Genomic DNA, 24,482 nt, shown 5'->3' on the forward strand with positions numbered 1-24,482 from the left:
GGTTAGGTGCATGGGAAGGAAGGAAAGGAGAAGAAAAGAAGGAAGAAGGCACATTCTTTGCCAAAACTGTTACCATTTTTTTGTTGTCATTGTTATTATAACATAGGATGGGCTAATATGGCTGTGGGGTAGATCTAACTGGTCCACCATGGGAAAAATAATATAACCATGGGCTTTATAGTGTTAAGCTACCAGACACAAGCTTACAGAAAGAGAGAGTAACAAAGAGACTCCAAGCTCGACCAGCACACTCCCTTTTTTAAATAGTAAATAGGTAATATTTTCACACAAAAAAAAATGAAGTTAGTAGGAACCAAGACACTCTGTCTTTTAAGGGATACATAATTCTCAAGGAACATCTTGACGTAATTTGGAACGTTGATATTTCTTGGATGGTGCAAAGTTCTTACTGAAAATTCTCCATCTAATCACTAGGAAATTAGAGATATCCATGAGCCCAGAACTGCGACCCAGCAAATGAGAGGAAAAGACACACAGAGCAGTCACAACAATAATTGCAAAGATGAAAATGTAATACCAACTTCCCATATGACAGGCCCCAAAATCTGAATGGTGTCATATCACGGGGGTTTATTTCTTGCTCACGTAAAGCTCCATGTGAGTCAAGCAGTCCTGTAATGATGCTATCTAGAACAGACACCATCTACGAACCTTACAGCAAGGGAGTCTTATGGGCCCTCAAGTGCCTTGGTCTGGATTGTTTGGCAAGGACTGTCTTTCACCAGGATACACAGATGTGGCATCACACAGAAGAGAAAGTAGGATTAAAGAAAAAATATCCCATATATTTCACTTAAAATAAATTCCCTCAAACTATCTTTTTCCTTTCACCCCTAGATTCCCCTAAACAAAAAGTTCCCATCACATTTGGAGACATCTAGAAGAAATTTAAATCAGCAAGCATCCCTGTTGCTAGTTGGGACTGCACCCTCTCCCCCAAAATCAAAGAATGACTAGCTTAAAATCCGAACAAGTATTCAGAAATTTCATCTGAAAATACACTGGTTTACTTCTGTGTAAGTTTTGGAAAATGGACTTTATTTTCCCAACACCTCTGTGAGGGTGCTTTGTGTAGAGGCAGCCCACTCTAGAGGAGAGAGACCAGGCTAAGGGTCCAGACCCAGACTTGTAACAGCCGAAGGTGGCTGACTGCAATCCTGTGAGCCTGTCCACTTGCCTATTAAATGAGAGAAGAATAGATAATCTACTCAGATTTCTTTCAATCTTTAAATTTCAGGAATTTAGCACTGATAGAAGGCAGGTGGAAAATCACCTTCTTAGTAATCTCAAGTTCGATTTATGTATCTGTCTCCTAGAAAAATCTTCCTATAGACTTGTAATATTCAAGTTGACAAACTTATTTCTTCTGCCTTATTGTAAAACATTCATACAGGCCTTAGGAAGGAGAATCAACTATATAGACCTGCAAGCAACCCACAGTTCTGATAGCCGTGCCTCCTAGACTTAAGAACTATTGGCTAATATTTTTTAAAAGGATTAATTTTAGATTAAACACAGTCCACAGACTGGAATTGGACAATGATTACAAACCCAAATCATTGCTGGTATCATCAAACAGGCAGCAGTCAGCTTATCATAAATAGCCGTACTTCATGCTCTAAAGTAGACACATTCCTGAAAAGCAGGTTTAAAGGAAATTTAAGTAAAATCATATTTGATTTTTCACATTGATCTCCACGTAAGGGGTGAGAGCCAGAATGGATAAGAGTTTTCTATTTGAGCATTGGAGAGAGCTAACTTCCCTTTTAACATTTGTTCAGATACTATATTCAACAAATATTCAGTGTTCCCAACACTAAATTGTAGGCACTACCACTACCATATTTTGGTTTCGCGTCTACATTTGCTGGAAAACAAAGGAATCGAGTCCTGATCGCAGGCGCTTTCTAGTTCTTATTTCTTATCACTATTTTCCTCTTGTTCATGTCGTCTTATTTCTCTTTTTTTCTTTTTTGGTTATTATCTTTCTAGCTTTATACCACCACCTTCTAGCATTTCTCATAGCATATAATGTTCATATATGTACATTTCCTCTCCCATAAACGCTCCTACCCTTACTCTAAAATATCTTCAAGATAATGTGCTCATGTCAGCCGTCACTGACACCCTCCCTGGGTTTTGTACCGGAGATCTGGGTCTACTCGATCCTCAGGACTGGACCCTACACAAATGGCCTCCATGTTAGAACATGCTCCTAAGAGGATGCTTGGGAAAGCCATCTGTAATGACACTTGATTTCTATGCCATGCTTCCCCCCACCCCCAGAGTGGTTTCTCATGATTTCACTGCCACAGGGACTCCAAGATATTGGGCAAATGCAATTTCCCCATTTGGAAAACAAGGAAGGAACTGGAGGTTAAAGGCAGGGAGGCAAAAGCCCTGGTATCACTCAGTTGACTTGAAAAGATCATGGGAACATCTGGTCCAGCGGTTGGTGTCAGCAGAAGGTCAGTAAGCTTTGGCTAACTCTTCCGGGCTGCCTTAGCTCCTCACGCGGTGTCCCCACTAGGTCTTCTGCATGTGTGCATGTGTGTGTGCGGGTGCTAGCACATGTGTGCAGCAGAAGGCATGTTTTTTACTTATAGAAAACACTGTGATATCAATGAACTTACTATGATCTAGGAAAGATACACTTCCTTCATAGGCAGCCCCAGAATTAAAGTAATTCCTTTGATCTTCTACCTTTAATTACTAAATTTTCCTATCATCACAACCCAGCAATGGATTGACAGCGAAGGCTAGGGCTGCACCCCTGGTTGCCATCGGAGACAAGCCACTCTGTCTGGAGGATGCCTCTCATAACGTTATTTCTTACTCCATCTCATAAAGCCTGTTCTGTATAAATATATTTTAATTAATTAATAAACAGGATGTAATGAATTCTGGCAGGGTGACATTTGAGCACAAAGCAAGGGGTTTAAACAGATCTTGACATGTGTTAGCCAGGAAAACACCCCCCTACACACACACACACACACTCACACTCACATTCACAAAAGGTCTTTTTATTCATCCCAGTTATCATGTAAAATGGAGTTTCAGAAGGTTAATTTGACATTTGAGGGGAACTGAGCAAGAGATGCAGAGGTACCGGAGAGGTAAATGTTCCAAAATAGTTGGTTAGCCATCAATCGCGATGTATCTGTATTTTACAACTCAAAACATGAGACAACGCTAGAATAGATTCTTTCTAATAAGCTTGAAATGGCTCATAAATAAATCGGTTTGTTGAGTGAGCAGCTTTATTGTTTCTTACCATAATGTTTTCTAGTAAATCCCATCTTGGTATTCAGTGAAGTGAGCGTGGGGACTTAACCTGACACACAAGTGTATTCAACAAATATTGAATCATCATTTCCCTCAGCAATTTCCTAGAGCACAGCTACCTTGATTGTGCAGACCTGGGACGTCCCCATGGCAGGGGTCCCTGCCCTCAGGATACGTCCGTGTGGAATATCACGGGTACATGGTTGGAAATTCAGCTCAATAGTGGCAGCCCATTTTGAATAGAACTAGAGAAGAAAGAGGACTGTTACCATCAGAGAACCTCCCTTACGACTTCTCTCAGCCCTTTGCAACTTTGCTCTTTCCAAAAGGGAAACTCTTTCAAATTTTAATATAAAAATTGAATAATACAATTTGACTATTTTTTAATCTCCTTTTGTGACAATGTGCGTGGTAATTGTGCCTCCCTCTTTCCCCAGCTTTTCTGAACTCCTCAGTGGAAGAGACTGTCCCTTAATCACCCTGTACCTTTACGCTCCGTATATACAATGCTCCTGATATGTTCAGCAAATGAATGAAAGTTGACCCTCAAATATATTTCTTGGATGAGCATAATTACATGTCTTTTTGCATTCTATTGCCAATTGCTATTTGAGAAACCTTTAAAAATATTGTCAACCTTAAGCAAGTTTCATAAATGAGTGAGGTGAGTCCTGTATCCCTCCTCATCTGCCCTTCCCATCCCTCACCCACAGCCTGGTATCTAACCTTGCTTCCCCCTCACCTAATGGCCGAATGCATTGATAACACTCCCCTTTAGCCATAAAAATACTCCTCAGGGCTCCATGCTGTCACTTCCAGACCACTAACACCACTCGCACCAAATCCACCCAGGCAGGTGAGCAAACGCAAGTTACTTCGCTCTGAGCCCCAGTTCCTCATCTATAAAATTAGCAAGTAAAAACACGGACTCCTGTTGCCAAAAGGTTCTGAGCTGAGCCAACAGATCCCTGAGATGTCCCAGCAGAAACAACTTGGGCTGCCAATCTGACCACGATCTGGTTTCAGCTTTTTGCCTATTGAAAATCGTATATATTGAAGAAAAAAAAAAAAAGAGTTGACTGATCCAAATAGAATGAATGATCTTCTGCAGCTACCTTTACTTACATGGAATTTACAGACAATAACCTGCTATCTTTCACCAAATCTCAACTTCAGACAGATTCATGAAGTGCCCCAAAACATGCCCATCACATAGTAAGGACTGCATAGGTATTGATGAAATACAATAAATTTTAAAATTATTTGATTGTCCTCTATTCAGATATTCATGTGAATTATTGTTTGTGAGAAAAGTTGCCTGGTCACAATGCCAAAAGTTTGGAAAACAAAAAGAGGAAGGAAAATCACCTAATCCCACCACCATTAGCATTTGGTTTATACTACATTCCAGTACTTTTCATAGATGTTATAGAGAATAAGAATATCATTTTTATCGGTCAACTTTTTCTCTTTAGCACTTAGTGCTGTAGAGAGAGGACTTTCTATAATTCTTGCAATCATTTCCATTTAATACTTGTGGTCTGATTCCAGACCCTGGCTAATGCCACCATAATTCTGGAAGATTATATATATATATATATATATATATATATATATATATATATATATATAGTGTGCTTGTCTTCCTTAATGTAGCATTATTGTCACAAAACAGCCTTTCATCCGGGAAGGCTACTACAACTCTCACCTTGTGGTGTCTAGGTGGAGCCATGTGAGCTAGTTCTTACCAATAGAGTTTGGAAGCTATATGCATCACTTCAGGCCTGAAGTGAGAAACCTAAAAAGATAGCTTTACATCTTCTTTCCCATTTCTGTAGCCTGAAAGTGAAAGACTTCAGGGTCCTGGAGAAGATGGTGAAGCCACAGGGCAGAAGGAATCTTGATGCAGGAATCACCTAGAAAGCTCTTCCCCAAACACCAGCATTGAACTATTAGAGCCTTACATACATAAGAAATAGCCTTTTATTACAAAACCATTGAAACTTCAGGGCTTATCTGTTACCTTAAATGACACCTTAAATAATTCACTAATATGACACACTGACTCTCAAGAGAATATAATTGTAATCATACTCATACCCACATTTTCAAATTACTGTTTAAATGTTTCATCATTTTGTGAATATTGTCCCATGAGGTTGCTTAATTTCAACTATTATCCATGTACATACTTGCAAAAATAGCAAGCTATTCACAGTTTTATATTAATTTCTTATTCATAGATTTCTGTTATTTACTTTTTGTCAATAACTATAGAATAATGGACTATTTAACACCTCTTTTATATATTTTTTTCTATTTATGAATTAAGTAATTGCAAAATATTCCTACAAATCAAGTTACTTTTCCAAAACATATTAACACTAGTGTATACAAATTTATTTCCAAAATAGTTTTACTAATTTTCTTGCAAACAACAATGCTCCAGAGTGTGTGTTTTATCATAACTTACCAGGATGGATTAATCTTTAGAAAAAAATATTTCCAAGTTTAATAGATTAAAATGATAAGTTATTCTTTTGAGTTGACTTACTACCCCTACTAGGTGCTGGCTTTGCTTACCCCTTATGTGTTTTACTAGTAACATAGTGAACATATTTAGCATCTGTAATTTCTCTTGATCTTTAGACAAAAAATATACAGATACAGATAAAAGAATATATGGCTTATGGACAGAAGACTCAATCAGAAAAATGAAATCCACTATATACCAAAATGTTTAAAGGACCATATAAGGGCAGCCCTGGTGGTGCAGAGGTTTAGCACTGCCTGCAGCCCAGAGCTTGATCCTGGAGACCCGGGATCGAGTCCCACATTATGCTTCCTGCATGGAGCCTACTTCTCCCTCTGCCTGTGTCTCTGCCTCTCTCTCTCTCTGTCTCTATGAATAAATAAATAAAATATTTTTTTAAAAAAGACCATATAAAATCCATAGGCATAAAAATATAGTCTCGATTTGGCATTACTGAAAAAGGTAAGTGAAAACAGTGAGATTGAAGAGGCCCTCTGTGTAGATGGAACAGGTGACACCAACAAAAGATTTGACAATGTCTTTCCAGGATTTACACAAAAGCTTAGCTGGGACTCAACGTTTTGGCAGTTTTACATTGCCATTATCTAGAATGCCAGCTGATATATCCAATAAACCCACTATCCTTTTAGGTGATTTAAGGGGACAGATACAGGAAGCTGAGAGTCCCAGGGAAGCACTGTTCCCACCCTGGGACCCTACAAATACTCATAGCAGAGATGGTGGCCCTTGCTTCTGATTTGGCCATAGAGACAGAAAAGGCTAGAAAGAGCTGCTATTTTCAACTGGTGAAGAAGACAGGGATAATAGGAAGGCAGAAAAAAAAAAGAGAATCGGTACCACTAAATTTGATTTCATGTGACCTCACTGGCAACTAAACACCAAAAAAAGCAGACGAATGAGGAAGTCAGATGGTTCAAACCCAAAATTCAAAGCATACCTCCTATTTCCTGAATAATTTGAATGAAAGTGTTACTTTGGCCTGATTTATTCCCATAATTGTCATATAGCCCCACCTCATTTGGCTCCACAGACATAATCACAGATATGAAGTCACTTTTTAACAGTGAGGGTAGGGAAGAGGGAAGCATCACTGCATTCTGTATGTCACAGAAATTCTCCTTACTGACAGTTCCCATTAGGAGACACTACAATACCGATTTAAATTAAACTTAGGTCAACTGGTTGCCTAGCAGTAGGATCTAACCTCAACATCAATCTGAATATAGATCTTAGTTGATATTTATTTCAAGCTTACACAACTGTGGCTTATTAGTTTATTTCAGGGGTCCTTCGGTGGCCTTTGTGTCTCTGTTGGGAAAGCATACAGAAATTATTCTGCAGGTCATCAGCTACATTTGTTCTTTCCCAAATATTAATGCTAAATGCTCTAGAAATCCTAACATGTTGGGGATTTTTTTTTTATCCAGCATGATTATCAAATCAAAATCACCCTGATGGTTTAATTTTAATTAAGCCAAGTCACTCAAAGGAGACCATGCAAGTCTCTGAACCAGTGAAACTGAAGATGTTTAAAATTATGGAGAGGAGTATTCATTTCAATTATTCACAAACAAATCAAGAATTTTAACCCAAATCGAATTACTCTAAACTTGATATTTATACTAATTCTGCTACATATCATTCTGAATTATTTGCAAAACAAAAAAGGAAGAAAATAATGGGGGTGATTTGTGCTTATTATGGATTTTCCACATAAGTATAAATGACCAGTCAACTAATCATTGATTTTCCTTCCTTGTCCATGTTGCTTCAAAACAATTAACTCAACATAAAAACAGAGGAACCCACACTGCAGTCGTTCTAACTTACTAAATGTCATTAGAACCTCATTTATCAGAAGGAATAAAACATTCCTAAACCACTCCCCTTGGTAGATTTTGCCTTTGATATTTAAAAATATATATTTATTATAATTTTCAAAATGTGTGAGATCCATAAGATCAGGGGTACTATCTTTCTTACTGTCTACTGGAATAAGGGTCTCATGTGTTTATTGGCTTGTGGTATGTGTGTGATAATTTGTTGAATTTTTTAAATGTTGCTGATACATGGGTACTCATCCTACTTTCAAATGCAACGATAACTCTGTTCAGAGTTCAGAAGCTTGGATTTTAGTTTATACTCCATTTCAAAACTACTTAAGACTCACCAATCCATATGTAATGAACATATTTTCTTGCAAGTTAGGTTAGAAAAGTTAGAGTTTCTTTTTTTTTTATTTTATTTATTTATTTATGATAGTCACACAGAGAGAGAGAGAGGCAGAGACATAGGCAGAGGGAGAAGCAGGCTCCATGCACTGGGAGCCCGATGTGGGATTCGATCCCGGGTCTCCAGGATCGCGCCCTGGGCCAAAGGCAGGCGCCAAACCGCTGCACCACCCAGGGATCCCAAGGTAGAGTTCCAAATAAATTTTTGCAATCAATTTATTCACTAAGAATATTTTCCTAATTTTTAAAAATTCAAACTCAAGTTAAAGATGTGATGTATTGGAATTAAAGGAAAAAAGTCATTTGTGTGAATTCAATCCAAATATCTAGAGAAAAATCTGTGCACTGAAATCAATAAATACTTATTGTAAAAGATAATAAAATTTTCTTCTACAGCAGGCTTTATTTATTTTTTAATTTTATTTATTTGAGAGAGTGAGAGAGAGCACAAGTGGGGAGGATAGGGAGCAGGGAGCCTGACACGGGGCTCAATCCCAGGACTCTGGGATCATGACCTGAGCCAAAGGCAGACACTTAACCATTTGAGCCACCCATATACCCCTACGGCAGGCTTTAGAAATAAGATCGAGCTTAGACTTTCAGACAGATTCATAGTTGAAACTCAACTCTTCAGCATATTCCAAGTTATCTATACTCTTGGAAACTCAGTTTCTTCATCTAAAAAATTAGTACGGTAATCGCCATTTCACATGGTTGCATGAGAATGAATTTAAATAATGCATATAAAACACTAGTAGAGTGTTTGTCAAATAGAAGCATTCCTACCATTGAATACTGTAGCTTAAAATACTCAGGGTACAATTTTGCATGAATGCAGGTAACTATGTGAACTCTAAAGTTTCCTACAAGCCCTAGATTTCTAATTGTTTATTGAGAATTAAGATACAGGGGGTAGAGCAGTCAGTTTAGTGTCTGACTCTTGGTTTCGGCTTAGGTCCTGATCTCAGGGTCTTGAGATAGAGTCCCACATAGGGCCGTGCGGGGCGCAGAGTCTGCTTGTTCCCTCTCCCTCTGCCATTGTGTGCTTTCTCTCTCTCTCTCTTTCTCTCTCTCTAAAAATAAATAGATAGATGATAGATAGATGATAGATAAATCTTTTTTGAAAAAAGAATCAAAGCTCAGCTGAACCACTTTATATAGACTTGATCGACTATCAATCACATTGATCCTACTGGCTTTGAACTGGCCCCTGAGGTTTCAGATTGGAAGTTAAAAGTCCAGATCATAAACTATATTCTTTATATTAAGTGCTCCTTTGAATATATCTAAATACTATTGTAAATACAAAATACAATGTACCATTGCAGCATTAAATAATCATGGAAAATATAACGTAAAACATACATTTTTTAAAAAAAACTTTAATTTCACTGGGAAAATTCAGGTTCTGACAATGCTTCTGGCACTCAGCCAAGATCATCAGAAAGCCATGATTTGGCTGGAACAAAGAAAGAAAGTATTATTAGCTATAAGGGATCAACACAAAAGATACTTTGCTTCAAGTTCCACAGGTGCGGAATTTGGGGATTAGTTACTGGCATTCTGTGGGGTGTCGTTAATTGTTTTAATAGTTTACAGAAGGAATGCTGGTGTGCACAGGTGTGTGTATGTCAGACACAGAAACGTTGGCAGCTATACTACTTCACCATGGAATAAATCTGTGATCACTTGTTGGTCTAGAGACAGACCAAGAAATGGGCCCTCCTACCCATTTCTTCATGCTTGTGCAATCGCCTAGAAAGATCATGACCATGTAGTGTATCATTAGGCCCAGTTTTCCTCCCTGTTAAACTGCAGGGTCCGATTCTCTGCAGCTACATGAGGATCAGGCTGCTGTAGTTTTTAAGGGATATTAAGTCAAGACAGCTGGGAATGCCAGCTCTGCCAGTCAAGCAGTGGTAAGGGTCAGAGTGTAGCCACCTGCCTATTCCCTCATCCCCTCATTCCCGTCATAGATTGTGACACTGATCTCTAAGCGAGTCTCAACTCGCTATGAAGGAATGTTTCCTGTTTCCTGAGCCAATGTGATTGTCACTGGGTAAAATTCAAGCTGTAATCACGACAAGAACCAGCAGAGCTATTACTAGGTGGGTTTTTCTCTTGATTTTTTTCTGTTGACCTTCGGAATCGTGTCAAGGGATGAGGTGATAGAGTAGGCCCTTGCACAAGACGAAGGGGAGGGCTGTGAAACGTAGAGGATGCAGAAGCTAGCTAATTTCAGTGGTTCTCTTCTTGGAGAAGGTTGATATCTCCTGTCTACCTCTTGAGTGATTAATAATACAGTGGCTGATTCTTCTTCACCCAGAGGGTTATTGTCATCCTTGGTAGAGTTTGACATTTTACACTTTAAGTAAGCACACCCTTAGGCGAGGAGACACCAAGAGACAGATTTCCTTATTAAAAGAAGATGTCACCAAAAGAGCAAGTCAACAAATATGCCACTGCCAAGAAACAACCAACATACTAAAGGGAGCGAGAAAATAAAGTAGAAGGAAATGGGAGATTAAAGAGAGAGGGGGGCTAGGTGTCACCTGGAGCGCAATGTGGCTAGCAGACAGGGATGAGCTATTCTCAGTTCAGCGTACTCAACTGACTTGCCACTATGAAGTATGAAACGGGGCTTGATATTTGTTGTATATGTATCATGTATATGTCAGGAGCCCTCAGTCAACTATGCTGTCATGGCCAGGTTAAAAAAAAAAAGATAGATAGATAGATAGATAGATAGATAGATAGATAGATAGATAGATAGATAGATAGATAAAACAGTTTGTAATGCCAGGTTGTACAGATTTAATTTGCAATTTTGGGGTGGTTAATAGAAACACAATGGCAGTGATCAGCTTATGCACATGGCACTGATAGCAGCCCACCAAGTAAAGTAGCTGAGATATTTGAGGTGAAGCATCTCAGGAAGTGGGCATCAAGGGTAGCAAAGCAGGCTTCACAAGGATGACTCACATTGCCCTGCTGTGACAGTCCTTTCACTGAAAGGACTCCTCATGTGATGGTCTTAGACCAGGACCCCAGATCTCAGTAATAGATGAACTAAAATGTACAACCACACAGATTTTGTCCCTATATCTTCTGTATATGTCCATGTGCTATTGACTGAAGTGCTTTGCCTTCACTGAGCTTCCAGTCTTGTAAGAACTACATAAATTAAACAAGACAAAGAAGGAAAATATATTATATTAGACAGTGACTGGCACCAAAGAGATAAATAAAGCAAAGAAAGAAGCTAGGAAATGTTGGGAGTTATGGAAAAGAGACAGAAGGGAAACAAATTACGTGGAGAGAAAGAGACTTGATGTTGGAGACAGTAAGTTCTGCAACTCTTCAGAGTTTTAGCCCAAGAAAGGGAAAGGATTGGAGTAGTATTTGGAAAGTGGGGCCAAAGTGGGTTATTGGTGTGTTTTTGTTTTGTTCTGATTTTTTTTAATATGGGGGAAATCACAGCATACTCTTGAAGAGGAAAGAGAGGGTGAGATCTGATGGACAGATGGAGGGGCTGGCCTCATGCAGGAACACAGGCAGCTCAGAGAAGCGAGATTTCATAGGCACAGGTGCTAGCAGGACTGTAGATAGGATAGTAACTGAGTGCGGAAGGTTTTTCACAGTGAAACGGAAACCAGAGCCATCAGTGGAGAGTGCGGACATGAGAAGGTATTCAAGACTGCAGGAGGGAGGAGGCTTGAAGAAACGGTCTCATATCTAAAAAGGAATGGACACAAAAGATACAATATGATTTCTGGATAGAAGTAGGGACTCATGTGAGGTTCATAATGACAGTGATTTTAAATTGAAAGCAGCCAACACAGTTGTGTGTTCTCCTCTGGCCATTTCAGTTGCATGTGCACAGGCGCAGTATCAACTAAGGATTGAATTACAGTTCTGATTTTTCCAAAGAAATATAAGTGCAAGGAAATGGAGGGCTATTCAAAGGATTAGTTACAATGAACAGCCAGAGTTTCAGCTGGGTAAGAAGGTAAGTTTACAAGGATGAGGAGAGGACGTGAAAATATATCAGCATCAATGGACTCTATATCTTAACTGGGTTTTATCTTAACTGAGTTTTATGCTTACAAGACTTGAGGAATCCAAAGGGTGAGGGGAGGCTAGGAAGATAAAAAGTGGTGATCAAAAAATAGCGTACAGCCAATTGAGATTGTAGAAATCTTAAGAATTATTGATAATGACAAGGTCTAGGGCATGCCCATGGAAATGAGTGGCTTTAGGAAAAGAAATAAGATTAAGAAAAGAATAAGATTATCAAAAGAGAGGAGGACACAAATGAAAAGCCAGGCTGTTAGAGGGGACATTCGCATAGATGTTGAAATCACCAAGGACGTATTCAGTGAGTGGCAATAACACAGGAGTATAAATCTTCAAGGACCGAGTATTTACCCAAAAGAATTCAAGCACAGACAAAATTGGTAATTGCACTAGGAACTTCAAAATGCAGGACATTTGGTGTCAAAAATCTAAATCCAATTGTTTTCTCTTTGAGGAAATCCATTTTCACACATGATACTATCATTTTGTCTGTATTAGGGGATGCAAACTATTCAGGCTTTTATGTCTCTAATAGAAAACTAGAAAAGAACTTTATTGTCCTGTAGGTGTTTTCTGAACCTATTAGTGTTGGTAGATCAGAGTTTTTCAAAATCCTCTATTGTATGTATTCCAAAGCCAGAAGATCACAAACCCATTCCCAGAAGTTCTTGAGACTGAGTTCAAAGCAGTGCTAAGTACAAGCCCCACATAAAAGTTCAAGTTAACTGTTTTATTTTAAAAACTACTATGTAGTGTTTATCCTTATATACACCAGTCAGAGCAAATAACAAGCAATATTCACTGCTAAACGAATAGTCCCCAAAGCTAACTGTATAGCTTATTACTTATTCATGTCACCATCCAATGCTGGGTGGCATCTTCTTAGTGGTTCTAAACCACCTTAGAGGGGTTTAGAACACCCCACAGGATCATTAGCCTCCAGCAAATGGAAGGGGGGAAAATCCAGGGAAAAAAACAAGTAAACATTGAGAAACTTGTAGAAGTTACAGCTCATGCATGGGAGTGTTAAGATTAATTCTACCCACATTCCACGGTCCTGTACTCAGACACATGATGCACACAGAACCTCAATGCAAGAGGAGGCAAAAAATGTGGTAGTGCTAACAAAGTAGACCAACATACATTTAATAGTTGGTTTTGTAGACAAGATACTAGTATATGATATTCAAGAAACAGCGCAAGAAATGGTTTGTATTAGTCACCCTTGAGCAAAGTGGAGGTTCCAGAAAAATAAGACATACCATGTTTATCCTGTGGCCTCTCATACCTCCTTTACAAAATCTACAAGAAGACAGAAATCTAAGCATTGACCCAGGGGAAATTTCTTCCTCCATAAGTTTTTGATAAGTCTTATCAAGCTTCAGTTTGCTTCTCTGCAAAATAGAAATAGTAACTGAGAATTTCATCCTCTCTCTCTCTCTCTCTCTCTCTCTCTCTCTGAGTGGTAATAATCCATTCGTGTTATAATATATAGGAAGTCTCTAGAAAGTGGTACCAAACAAAACAAATTACTTACTTATTTCATAGATATTCCATAGAACCGTTGTGGGGGTTTGTTGTTGTTCTTTTTTCTTCTCTAGAAGTGTCTTCTCTGTAATTGTCTCTGAAGTTAGTAACCTCCCTTTGTTTATTAACTTACCTTTTTCCAGATTATTAAACATTACAAGTAATACTTCATTTCCATGGATCTGTAAGATTTGTTTTCATTCACAAAGTCTGTTCCCTAGGCAATCAATCTAAATCCCAGGGACTTTCAACACTCATAAGATAGATCCCTTTAACACCGATCTATGTGTTGCATAGTTCAATCAGTAATACTTAATATTAAATAATGATAATAAATTAACTTCAAAATATTCACAATGTTATTTAATGAAACAACTGAACCTTCATAATAACTAGATTGATGGAATAAGATTTTATGTGAAAATATAGGAAATGTGCTGATCATGGATTTAATTTAAGTAAAAATTTCTTTTAAACTGGAACTTAAACGAGACTTGGAAATAATTTCCACCTCATGCCAAGTTTTAAACCTGTCAATTGTCACAATAGTAGATACAAATGTAAAGTGCAAAATGATAGAATTTTGGACTCCTGATAATCTCTCTCTACTACTTATTCTCTCTTAAACATTTACTGCATAAAAACATTCATTTCTCATTTTCACTTCTACTCCCCTACCCTTCCTTTGAAGGCAAAAGGGTGACTGAGGTCCTAGGAAGCAATGAGTCCAGAGTCAATAGCAGAACCAGGGGCTGTGGAGGCAATAGGACAAAGATGATGGTGGTGGGATTAAGAGACATGGAGGCAGCCAGAGTGATTGAGAGATCAGTTGCCTCTAGGAGATCGATAAAATAAACATAGTGAGGATATGGGAGTCAGTTTTCACCGTGCAAAAAAGAAACTTATACATATAGAAAGGAGGGAAGCTAGAATGACCTAGGAGGTATTGAATTGGACTATGGAGGGACTGATATAAATTCGATTTTTAAAATATATATATAGAAAGATATGGAAATACAGGTATGTATGTAGATGTGTATGTACATCTATATGTGTACATATACATACATATATCGCCTAGTGCTGTCTTCTGAGAGCAAAAGAAGCCATGACACTCCAGTAGCAATAAGCACACCTAGCACTAAGATCTTGGTTTCTAAGTACCAGAACAACGGCTTCTTGGGGGAAATGTCTGATTTAGGAGTGGGGGCAAGGAAAGTATAAGATGATCTTTGAATACCATGTTGTTCTGGGAATGAAGGCAGTACTTAAAGAATGATGGAGATGTAGCTTGAATGGACCCTGTCAATTCTAGGACAATTTGAGCATCATGCAAATAATGTTAATGATAAGCAAAACAAAATGAAAAAATAAGAATCAAGAGTTCATGCAGGTAAACAAATAAGTAGGAAATAAGAATAGTAAGGTCTTCTTTATAGTAGAATGCCAACTAATGAAGAAAGAAGGATGAAAATAATGTCATAGAAATAGAAAATGCATCAGAGAGAAGATATCAATGTTTGCTAAAACCAGTAGGTAGATATTTAATGAAGAAAATGATTTCACATACTGTCAGTATTTTCTCACAATGTAAAAGCAACAGCAAAGGCAAAAATGGTGACTTTTATGGTCACCACTATGGCAGCATAACTTTGATTAGGTGATCAAGTTTAATACCACCAGTGAAGGAGCAGATCCACATTATATGCATCTGGATGTGACCCACTGAGAGCAAACCATCAGTTCTATGGTGGTGATGCCCGCTACGCATGACGTGGGTCTGGTCATAAAGACTCAGCTGAGGGACATTCTACAGAATGAAATGCCTATAAATTTTATGATTTTCAAGGTCATGAAATATGCAGAAAGATTGAGGAACTAATTCAGATTGCAGGACCCTGAAGAAACATGACATCTGAATGCAAAAATGTTACTCTGGATTAAATCCTGGAGCAGATGGGAAAAGGAGCCTTTATTGGGACAGAATTGTATCAGTGCTGATTTCACTTGGAAGACTTAATTGTAGCCATATATGAAAGTGTCCTTTTTGGAGAGAAATACATATTAGAGTATCAGTCAATAGGTGCATGATGGAGCATGCATTTGTCTGTAAGTGGCTCTCAACTGGTTAAGAAAAAGGATAAAAATATTCAGTTACCGATTAATTGTCTCTCAGCTTCAAAGTCAACTTTTGTTGCCTACTTTGCAAAAGCAAATCTAGGCCTTGTCATTTTTCTCTCTGCCAGACAACAAGAAGCTGTATCAGTAAAGGGAGCTGGAGAGAGAATACAAAGGAAAGGGGTTTTGTTTCCTGGTTCCATTGCGCTCCCTTGGCAAGGGTCTTATGAAGCAGGTGGCTTCCCCAGTGCCTGGTTCCTAGCACATATCATTTCCTTAGCACCCAGTGCCTCCTGGCCTGGCAGGTCCCCTGGACTCAGCTCCTATAGCACGCACAGCTTCTCTGGCACCTGGTGTCTGCAATGATGGCAGCCAAAAGTGCCCAGTAGCCGATAGCTTGCACCTGCAATCACCTCCAGGGAGAAACCTCCCTGTGAGCAGCTTTCCCTGGCATACTAGAGGGTGGGTTTCCAGCAAATTCTACCAGCACAGCACTACCACAGCTTCCTTGCCATTCAGTGGACCACAGCCATGCCCTCTTCTGTGAGGTCTGGATCTCAGCCCTAGAGAGACTCTTCCTTGGGCACTTTATCTCAGCTTTAAGGCTAGTGGCTTCTCCTCAATGTCCACGATAGCCAAACTGTGGAACGAGCTGAGATGTCCATCAACAGATGAATGGGTATAAAATATGCAAGATAGATAATAGATTAGATAGATAGATAGATAGATAGATAGATAGATAATAAATACATACATACATACATACATACATACATACATACATACGATGGACTATTACTCAGCCATCAGAAAGGATGAATACTTACCATCTACATTGACATGGATGGAACTGGAGGGTTTTAGGCTGAGCAAAATAAGTCAGTCAGAAAGACAATTATCATATGGTTTCACTCACATGTGGAATATAAGAAATAGCACAGAGGATCACAGGATAAGGGAGGGAAAACTGAATGGGAAGTCATCAGAAAGGGAGAAAAACCATGAGAGTCTCTTAACTCTAGGAAACAAACTGAGGTCTGCTGGAGGAGAGGCAGGTGGAGGGATAGGGGTCACCGGGTGATGGGCATTAAGGAGGGCACGCGATGAGCACTGAGTGTTGTATGCCACTGATAAATTATTGAACACTACATCTGAAACTAATCATGTACTATATGTTGGCTAAAAGAATTTAAATTTTTTTAAAAAGGCTAGTGGCTGCTCCTTTTGTCTACTATTCCTATATTTTTTACAGTGCTCTTTTTTTTTACTAGATAATTTCTCATTCCTACGATCCCTAGTTACAGTTAGTAATTCTTTATATTAAACTTTTCCTCCTCAAATGACTATGTAGTTCTCTATCCTGAATGAATCTTGACATACCATATCTGGATATAGAGACCAGGAAGATGTTGCTGAAGCAAACATGCTATAATGTTAACAATCGAGAGAACTCCATAAAGATAATATGGACCTTCTTTGGACTGTTGTTGCAACTTTTAAATAATCTCTTAATTTAACTCCTGGTGTTCTGAAATTTCACCATGCTGTGCCTTGTTGCTATTTGGATGATTTTTGGTATAAAATGAAGCAAAAGTTTCATTTCTGCCATGTTCATTCAATGGAAACTCATTTATAAAAATGAGCATTTTTCATAATATCTATTTTAATATTTATTTTAATCAGATAAATAACTTCTACGCATGAAAATAAAATCTTATTATATATATCTATACTGATAAAAAAAACAAGTGTTTACATTTTTTTTACATTTCTTAATGACCAGAACCCCAACTGTACTACCCTAAGCCTCCACTATCCTTCATAGAATTGGAGGATGAGGCCTTAGAGCAGAGCAAGCTTTTTACTACAAATGGTTCATAAGGTCAGAAGGAGCCCATATCCATGACATTTGGCTAGAACCCCAAATATGAGCTTCACAAAGACTCTTCTAGAAAATCCACTTTGATACAATATCTCTATCCCATCCCACAGCAGGTTAATTATGGACCTCTCGGTCAGGTTCCCAAACACCCTTCTTCCCAATCCCTTATTATTCTTGCTACCAGAGTGAGGGTTTCTTGAAGACAGCTATAGCTTTCATCTCTGAGCCTATACTGATGTCTCAGAAATACTAGGCACCAATTAAATGTTTGCTCAATTAACAGTTATTTTATACTGTTCAGTAAATAACTCCTGCAAGAATCCTAAGAAATTTAATGTGGATTTGCCTATGAAAAATAACTCTACCTATCTCACTCTTTATTATTACTTCCACTTGGAAACAAAAATTGGATCCTGAGGGACGTCATAATATTAATCATTTGAGAAACTAAAATTTGAAGCCATCTCAGATAGCCTGATTCAATTGTTTTCTGGTTCTATTTTTTTCTTGCAGCTAGAAGGCTTTGATCACTCCCTCCAACCTCTTAAAATGACTAGAATCTCATTCTAGTATTTAAAAGAGTAGAAACACAGAGCGGACTATCTGTTCCATATGGATATTTTCATCAGCTGGATATGGCTATATTATTTAACTGATAGATTCCTGCAAATAGCAGCTCTGTTTCGCATGGGATGAATGCCTCTGGCCATGTCTATATTCCCTACATTGCTGACAAAGGTATTTTGCTCCACTTTATGGAGTATAAGTATCATATACTTAATAGCAGTTAGTGATGTCAGTGCTCTCTGGTATAGTAAATCTCAAGTGTGAGATAATCTTAGTTAATAATCAGCATAAAGCAGAGAGAGGTCATTTTTTTTAACGTTGCCATAAAGCCTGCGTTTACTATGATAGAGTTGGAAGGAGGCAATCCCATTAACCTTTGTATTGTATTGATAAAATTATATACCCTCCTGAATATCAAGGGTGGTGACGCTGCTGCTGGTCTTTACCTTTTAATGTTCTCCAATAACATCTCAGCTGGCCCAGCAGCATAGGACTTGGCCTCAGGTGACCTAGACTCGAGCCGGCCTTGTCATTCTTCTAGGAATGTGACCTTGGGCAAGTCTTAACCTCTTAAAGCTCAGATTTTTGCTTCTATGTTTTTCCTTCCTTCTAAATGAAGTATATGAGGGTTTGCGTGTGGTTTACACATTTTTTACAATTATCCAGTGTGACTTCTATAGAAAGGAAAAAAGACGCATTTTAAGGCATTTCTTTAAAAAAAATTCCTTTTATATCATTTTGCATAAAAATAAAAGCATGTCTCTATGTGGGGAATTGGATATTCATAATCCTCCATTTCTTACTCGCCTCATAGAACTGGTATATGAACTGAATAAGAAAGAAAATATGAAAACACTTCAAAAATGGGAATTAATATTATCATCACTCTGCACACCCAAAACTGAAGGGCTTTCCTTGAACTTTTCAAGTCACTGCTCATGGACTTTATAGGGCAAAATGAGCGGTAAACTGGGGAGGGGGATAGAATTGCTCTCTTTTGCAACCCGTAGCCTAATTCGAGATGACGTGGAGTAATGGCAAAGAAGTTTTCCCAGGGCATAGAAAGAGATGAAAAGGAAGTGGCAGCTTGGATCCCCCAGCAAGGTACTCTGGAGATTGGGCCTTGCCATTTGGCGGTCACCTAGGAAACAAGAAGTGGCTGCCCCGTTGACTTATGCAAGGGTGCTGAAGGTTGGGTGGCTTCGGCCCTGCATTGGAGGACATGGGGCAGCTTCTCAGGCTGTTCTTCAGGCCCACCTCCCATCCAAATGGAAGAGAATGTTCACACGTTGCCGAGGATGTTAATGCAAGGCTATAGTTCAAAAACTTTAAAGGTTACAATGCCTACAGAAAAAAAAAAAAAGTGGAAAGGAAAAATGAGGTCAATTAGCAGAAACCCTGCTACTTAAGTGGCATGCCTATAAATTGTCTCAAAGGTGGCCGCGCATTTGAAATGCTTTCGTGGTATAGGTTAATTCTTCCTCTATGTAATTAAAGAGAATGGTGACAATAGTGTTGTATCCTAGGTCACTTTCCCCACCATCAGAATTAATTAATTCAGAGAATTAATTAATTTGGGGGTCATTTTAACTATATGTAACCCATCTTTCAAGACTCATTTCAAACCCTGTCGTTTTAGCAAAGGCCTCGTTGAGTATTCCAGGTCTCAGTGAAAACCTGCTTCTTTTCTTATAATTCTTATGATCTGAAACACACAATTTAGCATTTATTCTAAACTGCCTCTTATTATTTCTCTCTCCCCAATTAGAGCATAAATTCTTGGAGGGCATGAATTCTGTTTTACACTTCTTTTATTATCCTACCATAGCCCTGAGCACAATTCTGAAAATAGTGCTTAATAAATACTTGTTGATTAATGAACACTTCCTGAATTGCCTCTAAGGCACCATTCACACTTTCTTTCACCTTAGGGTAAGGGCAATTTTTCTGCTTAGGGAAATATGCCAAGATCCTCTCTCTTTACCTTCTTTTGTTTTTGTTTTTGTTTTGTTTTTCCTTTTTAATATGTAAAAGTAGATCTTGCAGAGAAGAGGGGATCTGATAATGTGGCAACATTCGAGACTGCCAATTTCTTTCCTCCAAGAAAATTTTCTCTCTGGATTATTAGGCATGCAGGTAAATTGATAGAATTTTTATCAAGACACAGCAGTTTCTCCGATGAGCTACTCCATCCCAGCTGCACGCCCTGAGCACAGACCTGAGAGTCAGCCAGAGCACCCCCCTCGCCACCACAGGAGGTAGCTGGCTGTGTTCTCTACCACTGGCCCTTTCACAACAAGATATGGTGCTTCAGGCCTCCTGCCCCTCCATGCTCAAACTTTGTGACATACAGTGGAGGAAAAACAAAACAGAACTGTGTGCCTCCAGGGGCTGTCTCTGCAGGCTTTCCGCAGCACTGGAAAATTCCAGCTGAGTGACCCTCCCTGTTCTGCTAAGTGATCCCTGACTGCTCAGGTCCTACCCAAGGTTGGGACCTGAGATGGTTTACAGTTAAGATCTGGAAGTGGGGAACCCAGACCACCTGCCAATAGGGAAACCCAGGAATAAGTCATAAGGAGAGAACAGAAGGAGTAGTCCATGCAGCCTTCTTGTTGCTCTAGCGAGGAGACCCGGATACAGGAACATGGTCAACCAAAATAAAGAGGGCTACCATGGCAAGGGAGTCTTCTCTGGAACTGAAGCTCTTAATTCACTTCACTGAGAAGCTGACAGGCTAGGTATCAGACAACGTGAGGTTCACAAGGCTAGTTGGCTTGAATAAAGGGTGCTGAAGAGAAAACTGAAAAGGGAATTTCTGATTTTCTTATAAGGGACTGCTTCAAGGAACAAGAGCACTAAGAAGGAGAGGGTAGTTCCGTGGAATGGTGATTCTACAGAAGAGGAAGAGAAGGGTGACCACACAGACACTCTGATAGACCTGAAGACTCTACACTGGGCTTCAGAGGAACTTCTTTTGAAGAATATCCTGTGGATGATGGGAAAGTAAATAAAAGGAGTTTCATCTCTCTTTAATGACTTTAGAAAGAGGAAGGAAAGAAAATGTCATGGATCAGAAGCAGGTCGAGTGGAGATTCAAAGCTTCCCTTCTCCATCAGAATTGCCCACAGAGGCAACAATGTCAACTGAATTAGCATCTTGGCCATCCTCACAAACACTTCCTCTAAATAATTGAGTTACTGGTCACTGGATGGGTGGAAGACTGGAGTCAGGCCTTGCAGGAATAGAAAAGCAGATGTGTCATTTGTGCCACCTTTTGGATACAGAAGCCAGTAATAAGCCCAGAGTTTCCAGGCTTGGAGGAAGGCAAGATGTCCCCACCAGCTACGCATTTTCTCCTCCTATCTAATATTGTAGCACTTTCCTCTCCCCTGAAGAAGAGAGACCACAGTTGTACTATGGTCTTCTTTGGTGCTGGAGTCTATAGCATCTCCAGGGATGATCACTACAAACATTCCAACTCCTCCCGGCTGCAGCTTTCACCAAAGTAACAGAGAAGGCTTCCGTGCTTAGAAGCACGGGAGTTTCAGGGTTGTTCTCCCGAGTTCTGCCAAGAACTAAAAGCAAGATATGGTTACAGAGGTAGGAATGCCACTGGACAATCTGAACATAGCAATGAAGAGCCCCTGTAATCGTGTAGAATATCACTGCACAGGTAGCCCTGGGAGCTACTCAGGTTGAGATATGTTCTAGGGGCTCCCTTTTGAGCAAGAGGAACACACCAGTAACATTTAAGATGAAGGTAAACACGGTGCTGATGAAGTTGGGTGAATTCAGTGTGGCATTGATTGATGACATCGCAGTATACAGCCAGACATGGGAAGAGTACGTGGAGCATGTAAAACAAGGATTTGGGTAGCTTTTACAAACAAGCCTGACAGTGGGGCCAAGGCATGTCAGCCTGGCATGCTGAGGTGACATATTTAGGACAAAAAAAGAGAAGAAGCAAACAGCCACCACTCTGTTTGATGGCGCCCTGCTCTCTTTCTCAATGGGCCATTTCACAAGGAGATGCTAGCCAAAGATTACTGGACATTGCTGACTAATTGCTAGAGATCTATGATTACTCAGTTCGAATGCCACTCTACTAACCCATCAAGACTGCCTGAACAAGTGACAGGGCATAAAATTTCAAGTAGCATTTCCTTAAGCTTCCAAGGTATTTTTTTGGAGTTCATGGAATCAAAACAGTACTTCAGGATAATGCTCTCTTGCTTACAAGAGTGTGGCATCCCAACCCCTCCCAGCTGCTAAGCTAACTGTCTGCTGTACAAATTTCAGTTTCCAACAAGGGGTTAGGTCTAGAAGGATGACCGTACACTCCAGACAAGTGTCCTGTTTCCAGAACCCCGTGACAGAGCCCATGTGCTTTCTCCTCACTGTCTTACTGCTGGGCTATGTTTTATAAAAAGTCTAACTTTAGAGCCAGAATGGGGTCAGCCACCCAGCCGCCCAGAAATCATCTCCAGTTCAAATGAAATTAGCCGGTTCCATAGAGATTCTTCTGGCATAGTTGGTACTGCAAGTCTCTGCCCTCCTGGGGGGGAAGGATGACCTTACATCTTCTCATTATTCTTTCCTACCCTTAAGGTATTTCTTGTCAGCTATTATCATATAAGCCCTGTGTTGTTAGTCACCCTCATTGCGCACATCTTATGGCCCCAACTGCATTCAACAGTCCTTGAGGGCAAGGCCTGCTTCTTCCACTTCTTGGAACCTGCTATAGCATGCCACCCGGTGTCATGTATGTAGTTAGCATCAATAAGGGTTTATTCATTAATGGAGCCATGGACAACTGTGTCCGGTCCTTCTGTGCAGCATTTGTCTATATATAATCTACCTTGGTGGGTCAGGTAGTTTTACAAGTCGCTGCGACTGCCAGGATTTCTCAGTCATATGAAAGGCAGGATAACGTACTAGTGAGGAGCATTCATGGGCTTTAGAGAAGATGCACTTGAATTTAGATTGCATTTTTGCCACTTCCCAGATATATGCTGTCTGAACCTCAATCTCCTTATCTGTAAAATGTAGATAGTGCAAATTGTCTCATGATTATCCAATCATAGGGATGAAGTGAAATAACAAGAGTGAGGGTGCTTGGCACACAGCAGACACTCAACAAAGGGTGCTTAGTATCCCATGGCTTTGTCTTACTCCCTTTTACTCTTAAACACTTTGTTCCAATTCTATTCAGTTTAGTGGACTCATGTTTCTTCCTTTCCCAAAACACAGAATGATGATGTCCACAGTGGTGCAACTGCAATGTTACAGGGCCAGGTCCTCCCTTTGTGTGAAAGGCAAATGAGATCTGTTACGCAGACTGGTGTGGGGCAAAGGTGGTATAAACAGGATACAAGTGGTGATTTGTGAATGGTTATGACACCTTGCCTCAGGCAAATCCTCCAAGCTGAATTTACAGGCTTTTTGCTCAATGGGAAAAATACACTACAGGTGACAAGTCAATTAAAACTCAACCATCTCCAAGAAAACAGCTTCATGGCACATGCAAGGCAAAAAAGAATAAAAATAAAAATGGGAAGCGTAAAGGTTCATTTTGACTTCACTCAAAGTGCTCAGCATACAATCTAGAAGTTCAACCTACAGCCTCAGTTCATGGGCTATTATTTCTGCCTGAAGTTACTCTTTATCCACTTCATAATTATGAAAAATGTGTAAGGCAATATCTTTCTTTTTAGTGAGAAGGTTAGACTCTATCAAGACCTTGAGGTTGATATGCACCAATTTCTAAGATTTAAAAAGTTTTTAAGGCTCAAATATGGGCAGAATGTGTTTTAATTTCCCCCTCTCTGATGCTCAGATTACCTGGAATCAAAGAAACATGTACCTAATTCTCTAATGAACTCTCAGACCCATGTAGTCCATCCCCCAGTCTATTGGTGAGCCCTCAGGCTAACTGCCCAAGAAAGATACCCAAGGAATGATGTCAGTTCCTGGATAAGAAGGAAAGAGCAATGGACCATGAGGCAGAGAGCTGGTTTAGGTTTCCTGGGACAGCCCTAAGTATCCACAGTCGTTTGGAGCTCCATCGGCTTTCTCTGTAAGTAGGAGTTAGGCTGAGATGCTCTCTGAGATCCCATGAGCTCCAAAACTCTATGGCCTAATAGCAGCCTTCATGTCACATCCCAACAACCTTACAAAACATCTTCCTGTCTAACTTCATTCACAGCCTTCATGGGCA

This window comes from Canis aureus, chromosome 38 (assembly GCF_053574225.1).
Source record: "Canis aureus isolate CA01 chromosome 38, VMU_Caureus_v.1.0, whole genome shotgun sequence".
Lineage (NCBI taxonomy): Eukaryota > Metazoa > Chordata > Mammalia > Carnivora > Canidae > Canis > Canis aureus.